Source organism: Chiloscyllium plagiosum, unplaced genomic scaffold (genome assembly GCF_037043375.1).
Source record: "Chiloscyllium plagiosum isolate Xiang-an unplaced genomic scaffold, Cpla_swu_hap1 HiC_scaffold_22, whole genome shotgun sequence".
Lineage (NCBI taxonomy): Eukaryota > Metazoa > Chordata > Chondrichthyes > Orectolobiformes > Hemiscylliidae > Chiloscyllium > Chiloscyllium plagiosum.
In genome coordinates, this window is record NW_028270160.1 from 44,913,169 (window position 1) to 44,936,987 (window position 23,819).

The 23,819-nt window shown below is 40.3% G+C and overlaps 1 protein-coding gene and 1 pseudogene across 1 annotated transcript in view; one reads left to right on the forward strand and one right to left on the reverse strand.

Annotated features, from left to right (window-relative positions):
• The window catches only part of marchf5 (membrane-associated ring finger (C3HC4) 5), a 117,508-nt gene that overhangs the window by 4,821 nt on the left and 88,868 nt on the right, over positions 1-23,819 (forward strand). The window lies entirely within an intron of this gene.
• On the reverse strand, positions 3,045-3,621 carry LOC122560993 (RNA-binding protein with multiple splicing 2 pseudogene; annotated as a pseudogene).

Genomic DNA, 23,819 nt, shown 5'->3' on the forward strand with positions numbered 1-23,819 from the left:
CCTCCTAAGAGTTGCATTCGAAGTGGTTGCATTGTTAAAGCAGCGCTTGTTTTTGTATTCTCAGACCCTTTTCTCTGACAGCTCAAAAGGTTCTTTCTGCCTTGAATAATTGTTAACTTGTTATTTTGGAAAATGCAAAGTCTACTTTTGTCCTGTAACTCATTGGAAGTGAATTGGCATCTTACCACTGGATTAATTATGCAATGTGAGAATTATTGAATAATCAATTATGAATTATCATAAAATGTATTTATGTTTAAGTTTCATGTTTTAAATATTTGCAACATATAATTCATGATGTTTGCCCCAATATCTTTGTCACGCGAGTTAACTTCCAAATTGAAATTTTGTCAGGGCACTTTGTGTAAGGTGTAATCATGTCTTGTCTTTTGGACCGTATTTCACATTAGAATATCTTACTAAAACATTACTAAGTTTTTTTTTGATTATTGTTAGTAGGTGGCTACATGTATCAATAATTACTTAATTAGTTGGAATTTTTTAGTTCAGTTGCTGTCTCTCTGAAGCTGTAGTTTCTTGTTCCCAGTAGCACCCCAGTGAATCTCAATGGTTGTACTGTCCTTGCTGTAACGGGCAATAAATGCTGCCTCCGCCAATCATTCCACATCCTATGAATAAAATTTCAAAAGTGCATGTTTCACATGTGTGAAATTTTAACTCTGTTCCTCACTCAGAATATTGATACAGAGTAATGCCAATGTTTTATATTCTTTACTGATAATACTTGAAGCATACAGCATGGAACAGACCATTGGGTCCATCATGTCCATGAGAACCAAGCTTCCTAAACTGAACTGGTATCTTTTGTCTGTATTTGGCCCATATCCCTGTAAACCTTTTCTCTCCATGTACCTGACCATGTGCCTTCTAAATGTTGTAATTGTACCTGCCTCTACCACTTCCTCTGGTACCTTGTTTGATGTGACACTCTGGTCCCTTTTAAGTCTTTCCCCTCTCTCAATAAATCTCTGCCCTTTAGTCTTAGACTCCCATATCTGAGGGAAAAGATTTTGGCGATTCACCTTATCTATGCCCCTCGTGATATTATAAACTTCAATAAGATTACCACTTTGACAATCAACAGTAGTTTCATGGTTATCATTAGACTTTTAATTCCCAGATTTTTATTGAATTCAAACTTCACCATCTGCTACGATGGGTTTCAAACCCAGATCTCTACAATCTGAGTCTCTGGATTAATAATCTCGTCATTCTAGCGGTGGGCCAATTCCTCAAATGAGTAACTGTTCAAGTTACACAACTTCTGCTCATAAGAAAATCCCTCTATACCTAAGATGTATGAACCTTCTCTTTCCTTTGAGAAAGAGAACAAAATTGTTCACAATATTCCAGGTGTGGTCTAAATATTGCTTCATCTTTGTTGATCTGTCGTACTTAAGGAATTATGTATTAAAATTCCTTAACCTCTTCATTCATAAATACCCTTTGACATCTTTTCATTGAAGGTGTACTTTTATTTCTCCTAAGTGTATAACTTTTTAGTTATCTGCTTTAAATCCTATGTCTTCTTGAAGTTTTTGCAGTATCTCCTCAATGTTTGTAGCTTTTGACTTTGTGCTCCCTAGGTGTAAGTTCAAATTATCAAGAAGAAATGTGGATCCAGTTATCAGTAGTTCTACCTTCTCTTTCTATTCTCAATGTGTTTATCCCAACCTTCATAAACCTGCGCAATATCAGCTTACTGTGTAACCTTCCTGACTGTCAAATAGCACTTTTTATCCAGTTTTCACATACTGTAGGCCTGAATCTTTCTAGCAATCTTATTATAAGATTTATGTACACTATACTTGCATTTCCCTTTTTCAATTGGTCACATTAAGTCATAGTTTGTTTTAGCATACCTTGCAATTAATAACTGTCTTTGACCTTAATTAAGCCAACTATTTCTAAATGTTCAGATGGTTATACTTAATGGTCTGTCATTGCTCATTTCACAGTTCTCTCCCTTTTTGAATAAAGATGTTACATTAGCTGCTTTCTAGCCACCCAGAGTCATAGTTATAGAATTGTTATGGTGCAGAAGGAGGCAATTCTGTCCATTGTGCTTGCACCAGTTTTTTTAAATGCATATAATTACTTGAAATGTCAATCTCCAATTTCCTCACCCTTGCACACTATTTCAATACAAATAATTATCCAATGCCCTCTTGAATGCCTCAATTGAAACTACCTCCTCCTCATTTCCAGGTAGTGCATTCCATGCCCTAACTGTTAGGTTCCCTTCTTGAGATTCTTACACGCTTGATGCAACTGCAATATGCCAACTTCTGTGAACAGTTACAATTTATTTAAGCAAGTAAAAGCTTTTTGAGGATCACTTGATACTCTTTGCGATGCTTGTGGCGCATGTCAAGCAAGGCTGTCTGAACAAGGGAACAACCCTCCCTTTATACAGGATTTTCCATCACAGACAGTCACGCATGCAAGCCACAACCCCCTGCCACTCCCCCATTGTCACATGCCAGCCAAAAACACTGTAAAGTGATTAGGTTATTCCTTTAAAATTGTCTGATTAGGTTATTCCTTAAACTACAGCATTTACAGAGTATGATTAGATTGTAGCGTCCTGCTTGCAAGACCTAAGAACACATCCCCAGGACATCCAAATTGTTATGTTAGCAGAACAAATTAACCCTTTAACATCTCATTCCCTCCTTTTATCATACCATGATAACCAACTAAATGGGGCTGAAAAAGGCACTACCAGTTTATTCATAAGAATCTGACAGCCAGTATTTAAGCAAGTTATTGATAGACCACATAAAATGGTTATAATAACAAGAGTTACTAGTCCATGCAGTCAATAGGATCCCCAGGATTCTCCCATGTGGAAAACGAGTGTTCACCAGTAAAGTTCTTAAATCCACAGTCCTTCGTGACCACTCCACCCTTTCCAAGTTGAGTGGAAATGATCCAGTTTTCCAAACTTTCCTTCAGTAAAGTCCAACCTGAAAACAAAATCCAGTCTGTCTTTGTACATCACTCCATGGAGAAATCTGAATTTATGGACAAAACTGATTAGACTTCCATCCATGCAGAGGTGCTTCAGATGGACGATACCAGCGCATCGGAGCGTGAAGTGTGGCAGCTGCAACTGCAGCCGCAGCAGCAGGGTAGGTGAACGCAGTATGTGAAATGGCAGCGGTCAGTTCTTTTGTGTGTGGTGGATAGGGAGTCCAGGCCTCTGTGCAGGGATCAGTGCTGTTATGGCAAAATCGTAGGGGCCCCATGCAATGAAGTACACTCCCAAGGCAGGGGGCATATTTCTAGGTGTAGCCATCAGTTTGCTTTTGGCATCTGTTCGCCTTTGCAAATTTCATCCGGAAAGTCTGAGGATTTTCGGGATCAAATTGAATGTGTTTAATGCATTCTTTGATGTTCTGCTTCCGCTCTGCTGTTAAATGTGACAAACCCAACTGGCTGTTTTGATGTTAGCTTGATCAGTGAACATTCATATCCCTTAAATGGTTGAAAGAGAAGGTAAAGCTCACGTGGCTTAATATCCATAAGAAGGCTACTGACAAAGAGTGTCCGGGCCTCCTCTTCACCATTGTTAGCTTCATCACTTTTGGTGCTCATGCCTGGAGAGATAATTCAAACCATTGTGTCCCCCTACTCCGGGCAGGTGGTGTTGGGAGAGCAGAAGGGGTCGCTAGAATGAGCGCAGTACGTTCTGGGTTAATTGTCTATCACAGATACTGAGCAAGGTTCCTAGGAATGTGACTTGGCGCTGAGTGCACAATGGCTAACATTTCCAGGGGACTTGGTAAACGAAGTGGGATATGGATCAAGGTTTAGAAGGGCAAGCTTTACCAGTGAACGGAGAAACTTTAGAGACTATGTTAATTGCTGATAGTATCTTTGCATTTCCTCTCTTTCCCTCCTTGCCAAGGTGGGTATCAGTACGAAGACAGCGAATAAGCATTGGTAACAAAGGATCAGGAATACACATTTGGCCAACTGGAGTGATCCAGAGGCCTTTTGACAGAGTGCAAACACCCATGTGTCTTCCCTATTTGTTTTTCTGGGTCGGGGCATCCCTCTGTGAACACTGCACAGTGACAATGTCTGGTATGCTCATTGGTTTGGAGGTAGGCGAGCGATTTAGCATAGAGGACACAAAAGAATTACAGGCTGTTGCTGTGTCTCTGGCAGCTCACTCAGCTTTAGCATTGCCATTGCTGATGTCTGTATTGTCCATTACTTGGGCAGCACATTTGATTATGGCCAATTGTTTGGGGAGGATGATGGCTTTGAGGAGATTTCGGACATATAGCGAGTTCTGAATAGGAGTCTGAGAAGGTCAGAAATCCACATTGTGACCATAGCTGGTCATCAGTGTCATTATTTTTGAAACATTGGCAGACTAGACCTGCCAAGAGGAACCTCCATTTTATTCACACTTGATAGTCCAGCTTGGTGTTTCAACCCTGAGTCTATATTTTGCCTCTCCTTTCTCAGTTTTTCCTGTTTTTCTCTACTCGTATCATAATCCTCACACTGACTCTTCAGAGGTTTAGAGTTTCTCTCATGATCTCATACTCTGATCCCTCTTTGACGTGTGGTTTTTCTCCCACCTGGCCTGTTTAGATGTATTTGTTATTTCCTCAGTAGTCTTTCTCCACATGGATATTAAAGTTTTCTATTTAGTCCCCATATTACATTTCCAAATTGCCTCTCTGCTTTTAGACAAGTTCCCCCCCATCGGCCAAATTTCATTTTCCAATTTTTTTTATTTAAACATCCTGACCGGCGCCTGAACTGTTCCTCATTTTGGGGGTCATCCCAGCATAACAGATGCGAAGGGGTTCCAACACCCAACTCATCCAACATCTGCCCTTTTTTTTTAAAGCTCGACTTCTTAATTTACAGAGAGGAACAAGTCTAGTGTCCTCAGTCTCCACACCCATTTCAGGGTCCTGACCTTCGCATGGGGGAATTTCTCTTAACAACTGGTCTAAGGCAGGGTGATTTGAGACAGACAGTACTATGTTCTGGGGCCTCAAATCCCACTGTTAGTGGACGCTAACCTCTGAATTCCGGGGGACTCCAACCTCCCTGGGACGAACTCATCGCTGTACAAGTGCATAAATTATGTCAGATTCCATCACTACAGAGTCTTGGGGATGAGGGGTTGACTGAGTGATAGGTTTGTGAGAGAGATCAAGGTAAATCTTACCTAATGAGCCCATCTGTCATATGTTACCATCACACAGGCGATCACTTACTCAATCTGCCTAGAAGCTCAATATATGTTGGGATCACACTCTCGTCACCAAACGTTAGGTTCCCTTTTGAGATTCTTGCACGCTTGATGCTACTGCAATCCACCAACTTCTGTGAACATCCACAGTTTATTTAAGCAAGTACAAGCATTTGGAGCATCACTTAACACTTTGTAATGCTGGTGGAGTATGTCAGGCGAGGCTGTCTGAACAAGAGAACCATCCTCCCTTTATACAAGATTTTAAATCCTGGTTAGGCATGCATGCAAGACACAATCTCCTGCCACTCCCCGATAGTCAAATGCCACCCAAAAACAATGTCAAGTGATTGTTTCCGGAAACAATCTAAAGTGTGATTAGATTATTCATTAGACTACAGCATTTACAAGTATGATTAGATTGTCACATCCTGCCTTCAAGACAGAAAAATACACCCCCTGGGGACATCTGATTTCTTACATGCCAGCAGAACAAATTAACCCTTTAACATCTCATAACTATTGCTGTGTGGACTTTTTTTTTGCTCATCGCATTTTGAATCTGTGCACTTTCGTTCTTGCCCCTTTGACAAGTGGGAACATTTTTTTTAGATTAGATTAGATTACAGTGTGGAAACAGGCCCTTCGGCTCAACAAGTCCACACTGCCCCGCAAACCACCCATACCCCTACATTTACCGTTACCTAACACTACAGGCAATTTAGCATGGCCAAGTCACCTGACCTGCACATCTTTGGACTGTGGGAGGAAACCGGAGCACCCGGAGGAAACCCACGCAGACACGGGGAGAATGTGCAAACTCCACACAGTCAGTCGCCTGAGGCGGGAATTGAACCCGGGTCTCTGGCGCTGCGAGGCAGCAGTGCTAACCACTGTGCCACCGTGCCGCCCACTGTGCCACCGTGCCGCCCTATCTACTCTTTCCTGCCCACCCAGAATTTTGAAAGCTTTCATGAAATTTTCTCTCCAGTGGGAATAGTTGCAACTTCTTCAGTCTATTCTCACTTGAAGTTTCTCCTTTTTTATATTCATTTCATGGGTGTTGCTAGCTAGGCTAGCATTTATTGCCCACCCCAGTGGGCAGTTACGAGTCAACCATATTGCTGAGAGTTTGGAGTCATGTTAGTCCTGACCAAGTCAGGATGACTGTGTCCTTCCCTAAAGAACATTAATGAACCAGATTGGTTTTTTTCCAACAATGGATTCATGATCGTCATTTAACTCTTAATTTCAGTTAGTTTTAATTATTGAATTCAAAAATTACCATGGTGGAATTTGAGCCTGAATCCCCTGAATGTTACCTGAGACTCTGGATTAACAGTTCAGCAATAATACCACTAGGCCATTCCTTCTCCCTTCCTGGAATCACTACTGACAAATCACTCCTGCACTCTCTCCAACACATTCACATCTTTCCTGTGATATTGTGCCCACAACTGTGCAGAACACTTCAGCTCTTGTCTAACATGTGTTCTAGAGGTTGAATATTGCCTTCATATTCTTGTCCCTCGTAATAAAGCCAAGGACACTGTATGCTTTATTAAATGCTCTCTTCACATGCCCTTCTATCTTCAATGATCTGCAAATATACAACTAAGTCCTGTGGTCCCTTGATAATTGTACCCCCTAATTTAAGGCACCGGCACTGATCCCTATGACTTTTCACTGGTTACAGTTGGCATCCTGAAAATGCCTCCCTTATCACAACTCTATCTTGTATCTGTTAGCCAATCCTCTATCCTACTAAAATACTATCCCGTCACTATGGACTCTTTATCTTAATAACCTAAGGTGTGCCAACTTATTGAGGGCTTTTTTGATATGCAAATGTATTACATCTATTGGTTCCCCTTTCTATTCTGCTTTTACCTCTTCAAAGAATTCTAATAAATTTGTCAGGCACAATTTCTCCTTTGCCTCTGCTTGATCATGTTACATATTTCTAAATGCTTTATTATATCCTTTTATTATAGATGCCAACATTTTCCCAAATGAGATGTTAAGTTAACAGGCCTATTTGTTTGCCTCTTTTTTTTTTCAAATTAGTATTTTTGCCTTGCCAGTTTTCCAGTCCTCTGGCACTTTTCCAGAATTTAACGAGTCTTCGATTACTACCAGTGCATCCACATCAGGCCCATGGGACAGATCAGTCTTCAGCCCCATTAGTTTCACTACTCCCCATGATCATTGTTGTATTTATTTTGTTTCACATCTCTTTTCAGCCCTGTGATTAGTTGGAATGTTATTAATGAAGAGTAATGCAAAGTATGTCTTCAATTCCTCCACCATTTCCTGATTTCCCCATTATTGTTTCACCACCTTCATTCTCCAAGAAGCTACTTTTTTTTTCACTAAGTTTGACACTGCTGTCAAGTTCCATTTGAAGAACCATGGTCAGTTAATCCCCTTTCCAAGAATCCTTCTTTCTCACTGGGAGATAGTTCGCAACTCATAGTAAAGCTATTATTTTTAAACATCTGCTGCTAAACTCCTTTCCAGTGCAGTCCACACTGCTGTGCCCTCATCTCTATGTAATTTTGTTTTTCCTGTATGAAGATTAAAATCACAAGGTTCATACACTGCCTCTATGATATGCCTTCTTCATCTCTTGATTTATTCGCTGTCTTACAGCACAACTGGTAGAGACCATGTGGAGTATTTCCATCTGTCATCTTCCCATTTTATTTCTTACCTCCACTCATGTGGATTCTACATCACTTGATCCAAGATAATGTTTTGCTATTGTACTTCTTCAATCTCATTCTCAAAACTACCCTACACCCTTTCCTTCCTGCATGTCCACCTGAAAAATCACAGACTCCCAGTTTTGATCTCCTTTTGCCTCATAATGGCTATAAGGGCATGCCCATTAACCTTTCTTTGTGCTGTGATTCATGGGTTTTTTTACCAGAATGTTATGCACTTTTAAATAAAGAGCTATTAATTCTGTCTTTTTACTTTACTTTTTGCCCCCTATTTAGGCCCTGTTTGCTGCTAGTCTCTTATGCTTTCATGCTTTGTCCTCTTTTTGGGCATCATTATCTAAATAGCTATTCTGAAGTGTCGCCATATCCTTTTTCTTTGTAAGCTTACATTTCCCACTTTCTTCCCTTTCCTACTTAATTTACAGCTCTAATTCATTTCATCGATTTATCAAGATCCTGGTCCGAACACCATTCAATTGATACCCATTCCATTAGTGCAGCTCCCTTTTACCTCAGGTACTGATGCTAATGCCACATTAGCTGAAACCTATTCTTCCTGAACAGGTGACAATAAATTTCTGTTCTATTCGACTGGGCAGAAAGAGGCCATTCAGCTTATCATGTCTGCACCAACCCTCCGAAGAGCACCCCACTAGGACCTCCCCACCCTATCTCTTAACTGATGTATTTAACTTCCTTTTCACTTTATTCACCCTATGCCAATTTGCCCATGGCTCAGGTGATAATCCTGAGATTATTACCTTCGAGGTTCTGTTTTCCAGTCCATCTCCTAACTGTTAAAAATCCTTCAGCAAAACCTCCTCCTTTTCTAGTCCTATTGAAGTCATTGGTTACGAACATTGACAATGAAACTGGATCCATTCCCTCTCACTCCAAGTTCCACTCAGCCCCAAGAGAGGTTCATAACCCTGGCACCAGACAGACAACAAAGCCTTCAGGACCTCTGTTCGTGACTACAGAGAATAGTATCTAACCTGCTTACGAAACCGTTTCCTACCACAATTGTCCGCTTTCTTCCACCCTCCAATCAAATGGCTCCCTGCAATCCCCACTCTTGTCCAAGAATCTTGTAACTGTCGGGCAGTTGCAAGGAGTAGGATCCTTGAGAGCTGCACCTTAAAGGGGGCCCTCTTCTCTGTCTCTCCTGCAGTGACATCCACCTGTTCTTGATCACAGACCATGTTCGAAATACCTGCTTTGTGATGTACCTGCCTTTTGGACTAAAGTGTACAAGTAACCTGCCCCTTCCTTGATGTGGTACAATCTCTATAGCTTGGAATTCAGCTCTTCATTTTAAATCTGACGTTGCTCAAGCTGCAAATAATTGCTATAAATGTGTTCACTATTAGTCACCTTGGTATCTAGCAGCTGCTACATGCTACAGCTGTAGTGCATCTGCTTACTTGACAACTCTTTCGTGCTTTATATTAAGTTATTAGTTGCTGTAATTGCCCTATATCCCTGCTCTTTTACAGTAAGGGATGGTTAGGAACTTGAAAACTCACTATCCATGGTAACCAGTTTATCGAGGCCAATGACCAGAGGTGGGACTACAATCTCACCATACTATGGGCCGTGTTGATGTAGGAAAAGGCACAGAAGATAGTGAATAGGCTGCTGTCACAAATTGCTTTAACCAGGCTGACTTCAAACAGGTTGCAGTTGCTCACGCCAAAAAGCAGGGTGAGGTCAACTAATCTAATGACTAGGCTTGCAGGAAGTCATTCGAGAGATTACACAGACGCAATTGTAGAAACCTGTGTAGTGGTGCATGTGTTGTGTAGTGCACAACAGAGCTGATATGACACCATCATAAATGCAGTATGCTCTTCAACTAATGATGGTAGTGACCCTGTGAATTTTAATGAATGTTGACCTGGTGACCTGCCTGTTTCCCTGCAGATGTGTAGGCATGTTCTAGAATTTGATTTGATTTATTGTAATGACATGTGGCTACATACAGTATAGTGAAAAGCTTTGTTTTGCGAGCAGTGTAGGCAGATTGTAACGAACAACGAAACACCAATCATTGGGCGTTTAGAGTGAGGAGTACAGGGTTACGACTACACAGCAGGTGCACAAAAATAGATCAACATTCTTTGAAGTTAGACAGGTCCATTCAGCAGTCTAATAACAGCAGGGAAGAAGCTGTTGTGGAACCTGTTTGTTGCATGTGTTCAAGCTGAAAAGGTTGGAAGAGAGCATTACTGGGGTGGGATGTTTGTTTTTGACGTTGGTAGCCTTTCTGCGGCAGCAGAGGGGGTAAATGGAGCCCATGGATGGGAGGTTGGCTTCTGTGATGGTCTGGGTGGTGCACACAACTTTTTGTGGTTTCTTAGTCCTACGCAGAGCAGTTGCTCTATCAGGCTGTTATGTACCCAGAATGAATGCTTTCAGTGGTGCCTCTGTAAAAGTTGGTGAGAGTTCTTATGCACATGCCGAATTTCCTAAGCCGTCTGCAGAAGAAGACGCTTTGTTGAGCTTTCTTGATCTTTCTTGATCATCTCATCTATGTGAGAGGTCTAGCACAGATCATTGGTAATTGACACTCGCAGGAACTTGATACTCTCAACCCTCTCCACTTCAGCTCTGTTGTTGTAGATAGGGGTGTGTTTTCCTCCTTTCTTCCTGAAGTTAATGATCAATTCTTTTGTTTTGTCGACATTGAGAGACAGGTCATTATTACTGAACCATGACACCAAGCACTGTATCTCGTTCGTATATTCCTGTATCCAGTCAAAAGATATTTGGCTGGATGCAGGAAGGAAATAGAGTGCTTGGTGTCGTGGTGCAATGATAATTGCAAATGATGTTTGATTGTATTTAGGACGTGGCAAGCTGTATCTGCACTTCCGAGAGTACAACACTAATTGGAAAATGGTTATGGAGCTTTTCCAGTTCTAAATTCTGGCCTTGCTCAAGGCCAACACAGTGTAAACTAATAACAACATTTGGAATAATTTTGTTTTTCACTCTTACTGTGTTTTCTTATTTTCATTTGACTTTTGAATTTGAGAGCATTTGTAGCTATGTTTGGGTTACATGAGACAAAATCATGTAACAAATTAAGTATCATCAGCCACCACAAAACTCTGCTTCACCTGAGTTTTTGAACTCATTAACCGTTTGCTGTGTAGTTTTAACTAAATTATCAAAGGAATTTTGCTTTATTCCAAGTTGAGATGAAGGGTTTCCTAATCAATTAACAAGCTTACTCAGTGACTGACTGAGCCACAGAAATCAGCAAAGTTTAAAGATGTAAAATGATTGGCAAAATAATCAAATAATAACATTAGAAATTTTTTTATGCAGCAAATGACTACAAGCTGGAAGGCAGTATTTTTCAAAGGCAGTGGAGGCAAATTGCCTCTTGGTTTTTGAAAGGGAATTGGATAAGCACCTCAAGGGGGATAAAGTTCCTGCATGGAGGGGAGTGGGGCATTTGTTCTTGTTGCTATGGGCTTGATGAGCCAGGTGGCCTCCTTTACTGCTGTAACTTTTGTGTCAGTCTATTCTCCCATATTGTGTTGAAGTTAGCTGGTCACAATCATAGGTTATATTTGGCTCTGTGTTACTGAATGTGAGTGAGAGAAATAGGTGTCTTCTCCAACTAACCATAAGTTTTTACAGAGGGTTATCTATGATGCAATACAAGAACCTGGTCAGAAAGCCTGGTGATATTTGTACAATTGCATATTCTTGGGAGAAGTATTAGAGTAACTGGTGACAATTAAACTGCATCAAAACAAGAATTTGGAATATTCAAGAGAAAAAGTAAGAAAGTTTGGAGAAAATGAGGTACTTTGTGCCAGAAATACTTTTTGTCGACTTCATTTAATGGAATAGTTACATTGTTAAAACTGTAGTTATGATTGTCTGTTTTCTTAAAAGATGCACAACTGCATACTTTTAAGTTTCCACACTGCAAAGTTCCTATAAAATTGAGGGCTGCTGTAGCTTTAAATTATGGTTGCATGGATATTCTAAAACAGCACTGTAATTTCTGCATAAACCTCTTATTTGATCATGGAGTCATTCATGGTTTTTCGATACTGACTATTGCTTCCATGAATCATGACTACTTGATTTTTGTTTCCAGATGTTTAGTGCACAAGTCATTGATTTGGACCAGCTTTTGGATGAATTTAAGTTTTGAACAGTTTCTAGATGTAGTTACAATCTAAGAAAATATTATTGGTTTAAACATTTCAAAATAGTTGTCATTTAAAATTCTTTGAATGAGTTTTTGCCTTTTTTCTGGCAATTTGAAGACAATTATTTGTCAGTAAGACTTTGTACGATTAAGATCAATTTGAATAAGTTTCTAATGGCAATCTTTTAAACATGGCTAATTTTCCTATTATTCAGATTTTTGGCTGAGCAAAACTCGTCCCAGTGAAACTAGCATAACTCACCCAGCAAGGGTGGAGTTCCTCTCCCAGAAACATTTAATGATGGGTTGGTCATGATCAGTATTCAAATTTGCTGCACCCGAGATCAGGCTGATGTTGCACTTGTTTCTGGCATGTACTTTTTACCTCTATCCTGACTGAAACTCCAGACACCCATTTTAAATTTGCAAAAACACCACGATTGATAATTTTATTGACCTAAAGAGTGGCACGATGGCTCAGTGGTTAGCACTGCTGCCTCACAGCGCCAGGGACCCAGGTTCACTTGCAGCCTCGGGCAACTGTGTTTGTATGGAATTTGCACATTCTCCCCGTGTCTGCATGGGTTTCCTCTCTGGATGCTTTGGTTTCCTCCCAAAATCACAAAGATGTGCAGGTTAGGTAAATTGGCCTTACTAAACTGCCCATAGTAGTCACGGATGTGTAGGCTAGATGTATTAGTCAGGGGTAATTATAGGGTAGGGGAATGGGTCTGTGTGAGTTGCTTTTCGGAGGGTCAGTGTGGACTTGTTGGGCCGAGGGGTAGTTTCCACACAGTAGGGATTCTAATTCTAATTCAAATGAAACCCTGTTTTATTTCAACAATTCAAACTTGTGGCCACGAAACAACATATTACACTGTATAGTACTGAACATTATTTCATACTTTTACTTAGTATGACCCCCTGTATTTATAAAACACTTCCATGAAAAAATAATATAAAACAAAGATCAGAACTCTTGAGAGCAGGACTACTGGTACACCAACACTAAGATTGCTGGTACATTCTCACATTACGTTGCATCATACCCTTGGCATCATGGTAGCCCACAAACTCACCAACACTAAAACAGCAGCTAATGAACTTGAAAGACCCCGTACAGACAGTGAGCAAAACTAACCTCATTTACAAAATACCATGCAAGGACTGTAACAAGCAGTACATTGGACAAACAGGCAGAAAACTAGCCACGAGGATACATGAACACCAACTAGCCACAGAAAGATATGACCCTCTCTCACTAGTATCCCCACATACGGGTGAGGAAGGACACCACTTTGACTGGGACAACACATCCATCCTAGGACAAGCCAAACAAAGGCACTCGCGAGAATTACTAGAAGCAACCGGAACTCTATCAATCAGCACATCGGGTTAGACCCCATCTACCACCCTCTGAGAAAAGGAACAGGAAGTGACTTCACCACAGGAAATGACATCACCAACCCAAAGAAACCCAAACATATAAATAGAAAGCAGGAATTTTCAGCATTGCTTCGCCTGAGGCCCACTGAAGATGTTACCTAGTAGAGTAACGAAATGTCTGGAAATGAACCTTCCAGCTCAGCGAGCAAACCTACATCCAGAGAAATCTATTTTGCTGAATTTGCATTTGCCAAGGATGTGATTATGGGATGTTGCTCTCTTGGAACAGTTAAATATTTCGATAAAGTTATGGCAATTTTTTTTGTCTGCATGTTAACTGTGGTGTAAGAATAAACTGTTTTGCTTAAAGCGTAGTAGTTAGACCAATTGAATCACAGCTGGAATACAGTACCTTGGACTTGCCTTGAAGTAAAAAAAGAAGTGAGAGTCCAGGCTCTCTCATTAATGTGTTTTGAAGGCGTTTGGTCTAGCCCATAAGAGTAGAGAAAGCAGTTGCTTTTAATAGAGAAAATTTTATTGCTCAAGTTATTGTTGCAACTTTAATTTTAACTTAGGTTAAATTTTAATGTTCCTTTTTATGTCTGTTCTCCTACGTAGATTGCAATGAAGGCTAGAGAGTTGCATTTATTTGTAGCAATGTGATCAGAAGCTATATTCAATGGATTTTTGATTCGACACAGTATGCAATAGTTCTGTCCTTGTAAAACAGCAGATAATCTGATATTTACCACCAGCAAAATCATGGGGGAATCCACCAACATATGTCTGTTTCCCTGATTTTAATCACTCCATTATTGGTGACCATGTCTTCATTAGTGGGTAAGCGATTGTCTAGTGATATTATGACTGGACTGTTAACTCAGAGAGGAGAAAGTGAGGTCTGCAGATGCTGGAGATCAAAGTTGAAACTTTATTGCTGGAACAGCACAGCAGGTCAGGCAGCATCCAGGGAACAGGAGATTCGACGTTTCGGGCACAGGCCCTTCTTCCTTTATTGTTCCAGCAATAAAGTTTCAACTGTTAACTCAGAGACCCAAGTACCTGTAATGTTCTGGGATCCAGTGTGCAAATCCCGCCATGGCAGATGGTGGATTTTGAATGAAATAGAAATCTGGAATTAAGGGTCTATTGATGACCAAAAACCCATCTCATTCACTAATGTAATTTAGGGAAAAACTGGCATCCTTTCATGCAGAAGGTGGTATGGAATGAGCTGCTAGAGGTGGTGGAGGCTGATAAATTATGACATTTAAAACTTATCTGGATGGGTACATGAATAGGAAGTGTTTAGAGGGATATGGGCCAAATGCTGGCAATTGGGACTAGAATAATTTATGATACAGTCGATTCTACTGTAACGTATGTTTCTTCAACGTGAATTGGTTTTAACGCAATTGAAATATTTAAAATGCAGACTTTCCTTACCTGTATGGCTATAACTCTATTCTATCCCCATTGGTTTAAATGGTGCGGCAATTGTGTGATTTTCTGAACGCGAGATTGCACAAAAACGGAAGCATAGTGTTCTTTCAGAACTGACTATATCTAGTCAGCAAGGACATGTTGCATTGAAGGGTTTGTTTCCGTGCTGTGCAACTCTGATTCTTACCTGTCCTGATCTACATGTGACTCCAGACCCCCAGCAATGCAGTGGACTCTTATATGAGCAACTGAGATGGGCAATAAATGATGCCTTCAACCCATGAATGAATTATCCATGAAAAAATTGCCAAGGTTTGGATTTGCCTCCCTTGCACTCTTTCCCTTTTAAAGAAACTCCCAACAATCTCTCTCTGGCCCAGCTTCTGATCAGCTTGATCTCCCCTCCCTTGAGCATAATTGTTGTGAAATTCTGTTGAATAAAGCTCTGATTTACTGAGGTACGTTTTTCTGCATTAACAAAGATTTATGAAAAGGAAAACTTAAGATTTTTGAAGTAGCAACTAGCGTGAGGCACGGAGAAAGAATGAAAAGTTCCCATGAGGAAACATTCCTTAGAGTTTAGAAAATGAGAATTGTTCTAATTGAATCATAAAATTCTTATAAGAATGTTCGGTGTATATTTTTGCAAGCTTGCCACATTCTACTTTTGCAGCTTCAGGTCCACAGGGCAGAAGTTAAACTACCACTAGAATAGGCCTAATAAGAATATATACAGGGTTTTATTTAGTCATGGGGTTTCTGGCTCTATTGTCCTTTTCAGACAGAGTTCTAAAGTCCCTCCATCCTCTGATGGGGAAAAAACGTCATTGATTTTTTCCCTGCTTTAAAAGCTGGAGAGTATAAAATTAGTTGCCTCAAGTTTAATCTCAATATAGGATCAAGTACTTTGACTGAGGTAAGAAATTTCTTAACTCAAAGATTAAAACTACCTTTTTTGGCTATTCCACAAATCTTTGCATAGTCAGTCATTGAATGTATCCATGACTGAGAAGGCTACATCTTTGAATAGTAAGGGGTCAAGGGATATAAGGGAAGTGAGGTTGGTGCAGATGATCTGTTGTTGAAGAACTGACTGAAAGCACCAAATGATCTCCTTTTTGTTCCTATTTCTTCTCTTTGCAAAGCTGTTAGGAGGAGGGGAATGTCGAATCTTCTCACTTGTAGTTTAAAATTTCATGTTTCACTCTCATTGACTTTCTGGCTTTTTTTTTCATTGAAAAGATTGTAGTTTTCAAATTTCATATACTGAAGTTTCATTGTGATTTAATTATATGTTGCACACAAGCAAAATTTGTCTTTGAGGGAAACACAGTGCTTGAGAAATGACTGGCAATAAAATGGGATGGATTTTAATTCTTAATTAAATTAACAATTAGAAGCAATACAGACTTTGTAACTGAAGTTTGGGAGATGTAGCAAAAGGAGTAAGTGTGCATATCCCATGAGATGACAATGGATTGAGCTGTAAAGGGTGCTGGTGTATAGTGCAGCCACACCTTTTAGCACTGCTCATATTTAGAGTCATAGAGATGTACAGCATGGAAACAGACCCTTCGGTCCAACTCATCCATGCCGACTAGATATCCCAACCCAATCTAATTCCACCTGACAGCACCCGGCCCATATTCCTCCCAACCCTTCCTATTCAAATACCCATCCAGATGCCTTTTAAATGTTGCAATTATACTAGCCACCTCCACTTCCTCTGGAGGTTCATTCCATACACGTACCACCCTCTGTGTGAAAACATTGACCCTTAGGTCCCTTTTATATCTTTCCCCTCTCATTCTAAACCTGTGCCCTCTAGTTCTAGACACCCCACCCCAGGGAAAAGACTTTTTGTCTATTTATCCTTTCCATGCCCCTGATGATTTTATAAATCTCTGTTGGATCATCCCTCTGCCTCCATGCTCCAGGGAAAACAGCCCCAGCCTATTCAACCTCTCCTTATAGCTCAAATCCTCCAACCCTGGCAACGTCCTTGCAAGAGATTTCTGAACCCTTTCAAGTTTCACAACATCTTTCCGATAGGAAGGAGACCAGAATTGCACGCAATATTCCAACACTCCTGTACAGCCGCAACATGACCTCCCAACTCCTGTACTCAATACTCTGACCAATAAAGGAAAGCACACCAAACGCTGCCTTCTCTATCTTATCTACTAGCAACTCCACTTTCAAGGAGTCTATGAATCTGCACTCCAAGGTCTCTTTGTTCAGCAACACTTCCTAGGACCTTACCATATATTTCTCATCACCTAACTTTTGGAAGCATTCTTTCTTTTGAGGAATTTTAACTATGATATGTTAAAGCCTGCATTTTTTAAAACTGCAGCAGTGAAGGTTTACAGAAGCTCCAGACAGCTTAAAATAATTATTTTACACAGAGGGTAGTGGATATTGTGGGGTTTGTGCAGGAAGTCAATTGAGGCAGTTGCCATGGTATTGTTTTAAGTGAGAGCTTGGTAGGTTTTAGGGAGTAGCTAATGATTGTAACCATTTTGTGATCGGCCGGACTCTCTGCTTTGTATTTTTTTGCTCCTGTATTTTCTTGTATTATCAACTGTTTATTCTGTATATGTTGTTTTCTGTACTAATTTATGTTTCTTGTTTAAATGCTTAGTAGCCTTTTTTAGATTCAAGTATTTTGACTTGACAGCTAATGCATATATAAAGTAGCATTAAGTCGGCCATTTGACATTCAAGATTGCTCTGCCTTTCAGCAAGATAATGGTTGATCTTCTACTTCAACCACAACTTCCTTATTTCCCTTAGCAACGAAAAGTCTATGGAGCTCTCTTGGGGAAAAAAAACAAGTGAGCACTCTCAGCACTTCGGCATGGAAAATTTCAAAAATGCACAATTAAGTGAAAACATTTCTCCTTGTTTTCGTCCTGGATAGTCAAACTCTTATTCTGAGAATTGATCCATGTTTGAAAGTACCTCCAAGGTGAACATGTTCTCAATTTTTTACAAGTTTTTTTCTGATCAGTTAGTATTAATGGTATTGTGGCTAAATACTTGTCATTCGTACGCTTACATTTATTCTTAAACTTTCTGCAGGCTTTTGCGAAGTGATTTGCAGCGATTGGAGAGCTGAAACAATATTTTTGTCTTCAACAGGAGATCTGAGACTTGTGTAAACATGACAAGCAACAGTGTATCACCACAACTAACCAAGTTGCAGAATCTTGAATGAGATCCACTGTGTTTAAAACAAGAAATCTGCATTAAACTATTTAGTTCAGTGTCAAAGTCTGTACAAAAAGCAAAATAGAGAAAACAAAAAAAAGTGAATCACTTAAAACACTTTTAGCATGGAAAGAAACCATTTGGTGTCCTCTTGTCCCTGTTTGCAGGAAAAAGCAACCCAGCCAAATCCCACTTTGCAGCTTTAGGTTCATAGGACAGAAGTTAAACCACCAGTAGAATAGGCCATATAAGAATATAGCGAGGCTTTATTTTGTCTTGGGGTTTCTGGCTCTATTGTCCTTTTCAGGCAGAGAGGTCTGAAATCCCACCATCCTCTGGTGGTAAGAAAATCTTATTGATTTTTCCCTACTTTACTCTTTTGTTGTTGATCCCACTGCTAACATAAACAGGCCCTGTCTTTCTGCACTTATCGACCATCATCATTTCAAACCCCTCAACCAAATCTCTTCTCCACATTTCTATTCCAAAGAAGACACATCCCCCCACAACCAGTCATTTCCTTCCTCACAATTAATGTTCTCCATTCCTGAAAAGATCTTCATAAATCTGATCTCCCCTCCCTCAAGCATAATCCTTTTATTCCTGTAATACGGTGATGAGAACTATACACCGTATTCTTGCTGTAGTGTAATTGTTTCATACTGTTTTAACAAAATCCACCTGCTCTTATAATTTATCCAAAATAATCTTGCATGCAGTCTTAACAAGTTTTATCATTCAAAGTTTGGGAGAAGATTTGTAGCTCGGGTGTTCGTTGTTGTGGTTCTGTTCGCTGAGCTGGGAATTTGTGTTGCAGACATTTGTGTTAGCTGTCTTCCTGTTTGTCCTATGTAGTGTTTTGTGCAGTCCTTGCAAGGACTGCACAAAACACTACATAGAACAAACAGGAAGACAGCTAACGATCTGCATCCATGAACACCAACTAGCCACGAAAGGACATGACCAGCTATCCTTAGTAGCCACACACTCAGATGACAAGCAACATGAGTTTGACTGGGACAACACCACTATCATAGGACAAACCAAACAGAGAACAGCCAGGGAATTCCTAGAGGCATGGCACTCATCCACAGATTCAATCAATAAGCACATCAACCTGGACCCAATGTACCGGCCACTGCAGCGGACAGCTGGAACTGACAACCGGAAGCGGCAGATACAAATCACTATAAATGCCGGAGGAAACATCACAGAAGCGCTTCACAGGAGGCTCCCAAGCACTGAGGATGTCACCTAGACAGGGGACGAAACGTCTGCAACACAAATTCCCAGCTCGGCAAACAGAACCACAACAACTTTTATCATTCTGTTCTGCAACTTTCAGCTTTCTATGGACTTTGACTCAAGATCTCTGTTTCCATACTTCTTAGATTTTGATTATTTATTTTATATCCCCTGGCTTTATTTGCTCCTCATTGATACATTGTCACACATCTATGGTTGAATTCCATTTGCCACTTTTCTTACCTCCTGACCAAGCCATTGTTATCTTCCAGTAGTCCCAGCCTTTGTTCTTTGGCACCTAATTGATAACAATGTTCATATCATCTACAAATGTCTTTATCGTGCCCTCTAGATTTGAGTCAAAATCACTAAGATTTAGAATAACTTCATTACCAAATAATAATTAAAATTTGAAGTAACAAAATTTTATACTTTTAAAAATGAGTTTCAATGTGAGCAAGGTCATTGGCAATAACTAAAGCTCATCACAGCATTAGAAATTCACAAACACTTGAACAGACAAGCACTAATATTCTGACGTGTTAATATCAGGTTTGAAGTACCATTACTTCACTCCTTCATTGATTTCCACACTTGATCTTTTAGCAAAACCCTGTTGTGTCAAAACTCTTAGAAGAGCAGGGCCATTCAGACTTTTCTGTTTAACTGTATTTGGGTTGGATGTTGGTGTCTGATCTACTATTCCCTCTGGGTGTTGATGGCCTCAATTGTCTTCGTATAAAATCTAGGCTTTTGGGTTGCTGTGTTATTTTTAGTTCAGTTAATATAGAGAGGTCCGCCATGCACACATGACAAGCAACCAATTTGGAACCCCAGACTATTGCTCATATTTCTTCTTGTGCATGTATGTTTCTTGGTTACAAAATATTGAATGGGATTAGCGGTTTTTTTGACTTCCGCAGTCAGAGCAAACAAATTGATAGTTGAAAAGGCATTACAGTACAAAACAGCAGAGGCATCCCTGTCTCTAATAACCTTTTGTGTAGCTATGTACTATGTGAAAACTGAAAAATAATGCATTTTATTTGGCATACTGTTAGCTCCCAAAGCATTTCAAATACTTCACAGTTAATTAATTATTTTTTTAGCACTATTGCCATTACTATTTGAGTAAAATCACCCACCAATTTGTATGCTACAGTGTCTAACAAAACGTTGGTGAATGAACTGAATACTTAATTGGTGCTTGATTCAAGACTTTTCTTTTGTGGAAGCTGCTGTGGCATTGCAGCAATCGTTTTGACATGTAAAGTAAGTTGTGGATAGGATTTTGACACCATAATGTATGTTCTGTCAGCAACCATGTCTCATAGTTTAGAAACCTAATAAGAGTCTTGACTCTTATTAATATTGCCACAAGGGTACCTCTGGCCCTATTCTCCTAACATTATAAAATGGACTAATTAGTGGTGCAACGTAACAGTGAAAACAAGTAACAAGAGTAACTGACAGTAAAATTCACATGTTGGTACGGATGGCTGTGAAAGTTTGCTCTTGAGCTGTTTTAGAATCCTAGAATCCCTCCAGTGTAGAAACAGGCCCTATGGCCCAACAAGCCCACACCAATCCTCCGAAGAGTAACCCATCCAGATCTATTCTCCCTACCCTATTACTCTACATTTATCCCTGACTAATGCACCCTGAACACTATGGGCAATTTAGAATGGCCAGTTCACCTAACCTACACATCTTTGGATTGTCGGAGGAAGCCGGAGTATCTGGAAGAAACCCATGTAGACACAGGGAGAATGTGCATACACCACACAGACAGTCGCCAAAGGCTGGAATTGATCCCTGGCACTGAGGAAGCAGTGCTAGCCACCGAGCCACTGTTTTAAGTGTCCATTTGCCTTTTTGTGATCTCTTCACTGAAGTAGAAACTGATGACGTTTTATTAAAAATGTCGAACACTTGACCATGTCCCCATGGTGGACAGTTGTTTTTCAGACTGGAAGCCTCATTCCAGCAGTATTTCACAGGCATTGGTACTGGGTCCACTTCTGTTTGATATTTATATAAATGATTTGGTGAGAATATAGCAGGCATGATTAATAAATTTGCAGATGACACCAAAATTGGTTTAGTTGACACTGAAGAAGATTATCTAAGATTACAAAGAGATTATGATCAATTGGATCACTTGGCTGAGGAGTGGCAGATAAAGTTTTTAATTTGGATAAATGCAAAATATTTCATTTTAGTAAAACAAAGGGCAGGACTTACACAATTAATGGTTGGGCCCTGGATAGTATTGTAAAACCGAGACCTAGGGGTGCAGGTACATAATTGTTTGAAATTTGTGTCACCGGTAAACAGGGTGGATAAGGTCTTTGGCACGCTTGCCTTCATTGCTCAGACCTTTGCGTATAGGAGTTGGGACATTGTGTTGAGGCCTCTACAGGAGCACCACATGCAATTCTGGTTGCCCTTGGCCTTGGCCTGAGCTTTTGGTTTCTAATGCAGTATCATTATTATCATGCTACCATTTCCCTGATGATATTGTTGGTATTACTCAAAACCAATATTGTAAATGTTTATTGACAGTTTCTCTAAAGCTTGAGGTAGGCCAACAAGACATTTTTTGTACAACTGCATGGTGTGGGGATCCTATGGGGATATAATGTAATATAGTCCTTTTCACGTTTCAGTCCACAGTCAAAAAAAAATAAGAATACATTATTTACATAGTTGTTTAATGACGAAGGGATTGGACACCCACTAATGTCTTCATCTCCAAACTCACATCCATTACAGTACTGACTGGCGTTTGATTCTTCTTCACCATAAAACGCATCACTTCTCCAGCCCCCTTCAATTGAATTCGCCATATTAGACTGAAAATGTTAACTCTGTTTCTATCTCCACGGATGCTGCCAGTTCTGCTGGCTTTTGCAGCACATTGTTTGTTTTTTTCAAATCTCCAACATCTGTAGTGTTTGGATTTTATTCCGGCATTTATTTAAGTCTGTTAATTAAAAATATCTGTGAATAGAACTATCTTAACAGAACCATTTGTGATTTCTTTGTTGAAAAGACAAAATACTATTATAGTGCACGTGTTATTTGCCATTTGTCAGCCTAAACCTTGATATTCATGTCTTTCTGCATTGGGACATGGACAAGCTTTATTTTATCTGAGTAGTTGCAAATGATACCCAACATTGTGCAACCTATAGTATCCCCACTTCTGACTTGATGATTGAGGAAATGTCACTGATGAAGCAGCTGAAGAGTTTAGACTGAGGACACCACCCTGAGGAACTTCCTGCAGCAATGTCCTGAAGCTGTGATGACTAATCTCCAACAGCCATAACGTTATTTCTTTGTACTGGGTATGACTACAACCAGCAGAGGGCCTTTCCTCAATTTCCCATTGAGTCGAGTTTACGGGGGGCTCCTAGTTGTCACATCCAGTCAAATGTAACATTTAATGTCAAGATGGCATTCTAAAGGGAGAATGTAGAGAGTTCGACAGGAATTTGAAAAGGAGGTCATAGAGAGTAGTAATATCCGGATTACTCCTGGTGCTATGAGCTAGTGAGGGCAAGAATAGGAGGATAGAGCAGATGACGGCATGGCTGAGGAGCTGGTGTCTGGGAGAAGGATTCACATTTTTGGATCATTGGAATCTCTTCTGGGGTAGAAGTGAGTACAAAAAGGATGGATTGCACCCGAATTGGAAGGGGACTAGTATACTGGCAGGGAGATTTGCTGGAGCTCAGGAGGATTTAAACTAGTAAGGTTTGGCGGGGTGGGGGGGTGAGAGGGATGGAGACTCAGGGGGATAGTGAGGAAAGAGATCAATCTGAGAGTGCTACAGTTGAGAAAGAAGCAAGTCAAACAGTCAGGGCAGGCAGGGACAAAGCAGAGAACAAAGTAGGACTCTTAAATCTATTTCAGTGCAAAAGGCAAAACGGGGAAGGCAGATGAACTTAGGGCATGGTTAGAGTCATAGAGATGTACAACATGGAAACAGACCCTTCGGTCCAACCTGTCCATGCCGACCAGATATCCCAACCCAATCTAGTCACAGCTGCCAGCACCTGGCCCATATCCCTCCAAACCCTTCGTATTCATTCCTCTTAAATGTTGCAATTGTACCAGCCTCTACCACATCCTCTGGCAGCTCATTCCATACATGTACCACCCTCTGCGTGGAAAAAGTTGTCCCTTAGGTCTCTTTTATATCTTTCCCCTCTCACCCTAAACTTATGCCCTCTAGTTTTGGACTCCCTGACCACAGGGAAAAGACTTTGTCTTATTATCCTATCCATGCCCCTCATAATTTTGTAAACCTCTGTAAGGTCACCCCTCAGCCTCCGACACTCCAGGGAAAACAGGCCTGTACAGCCTCTCCCTATAGTCA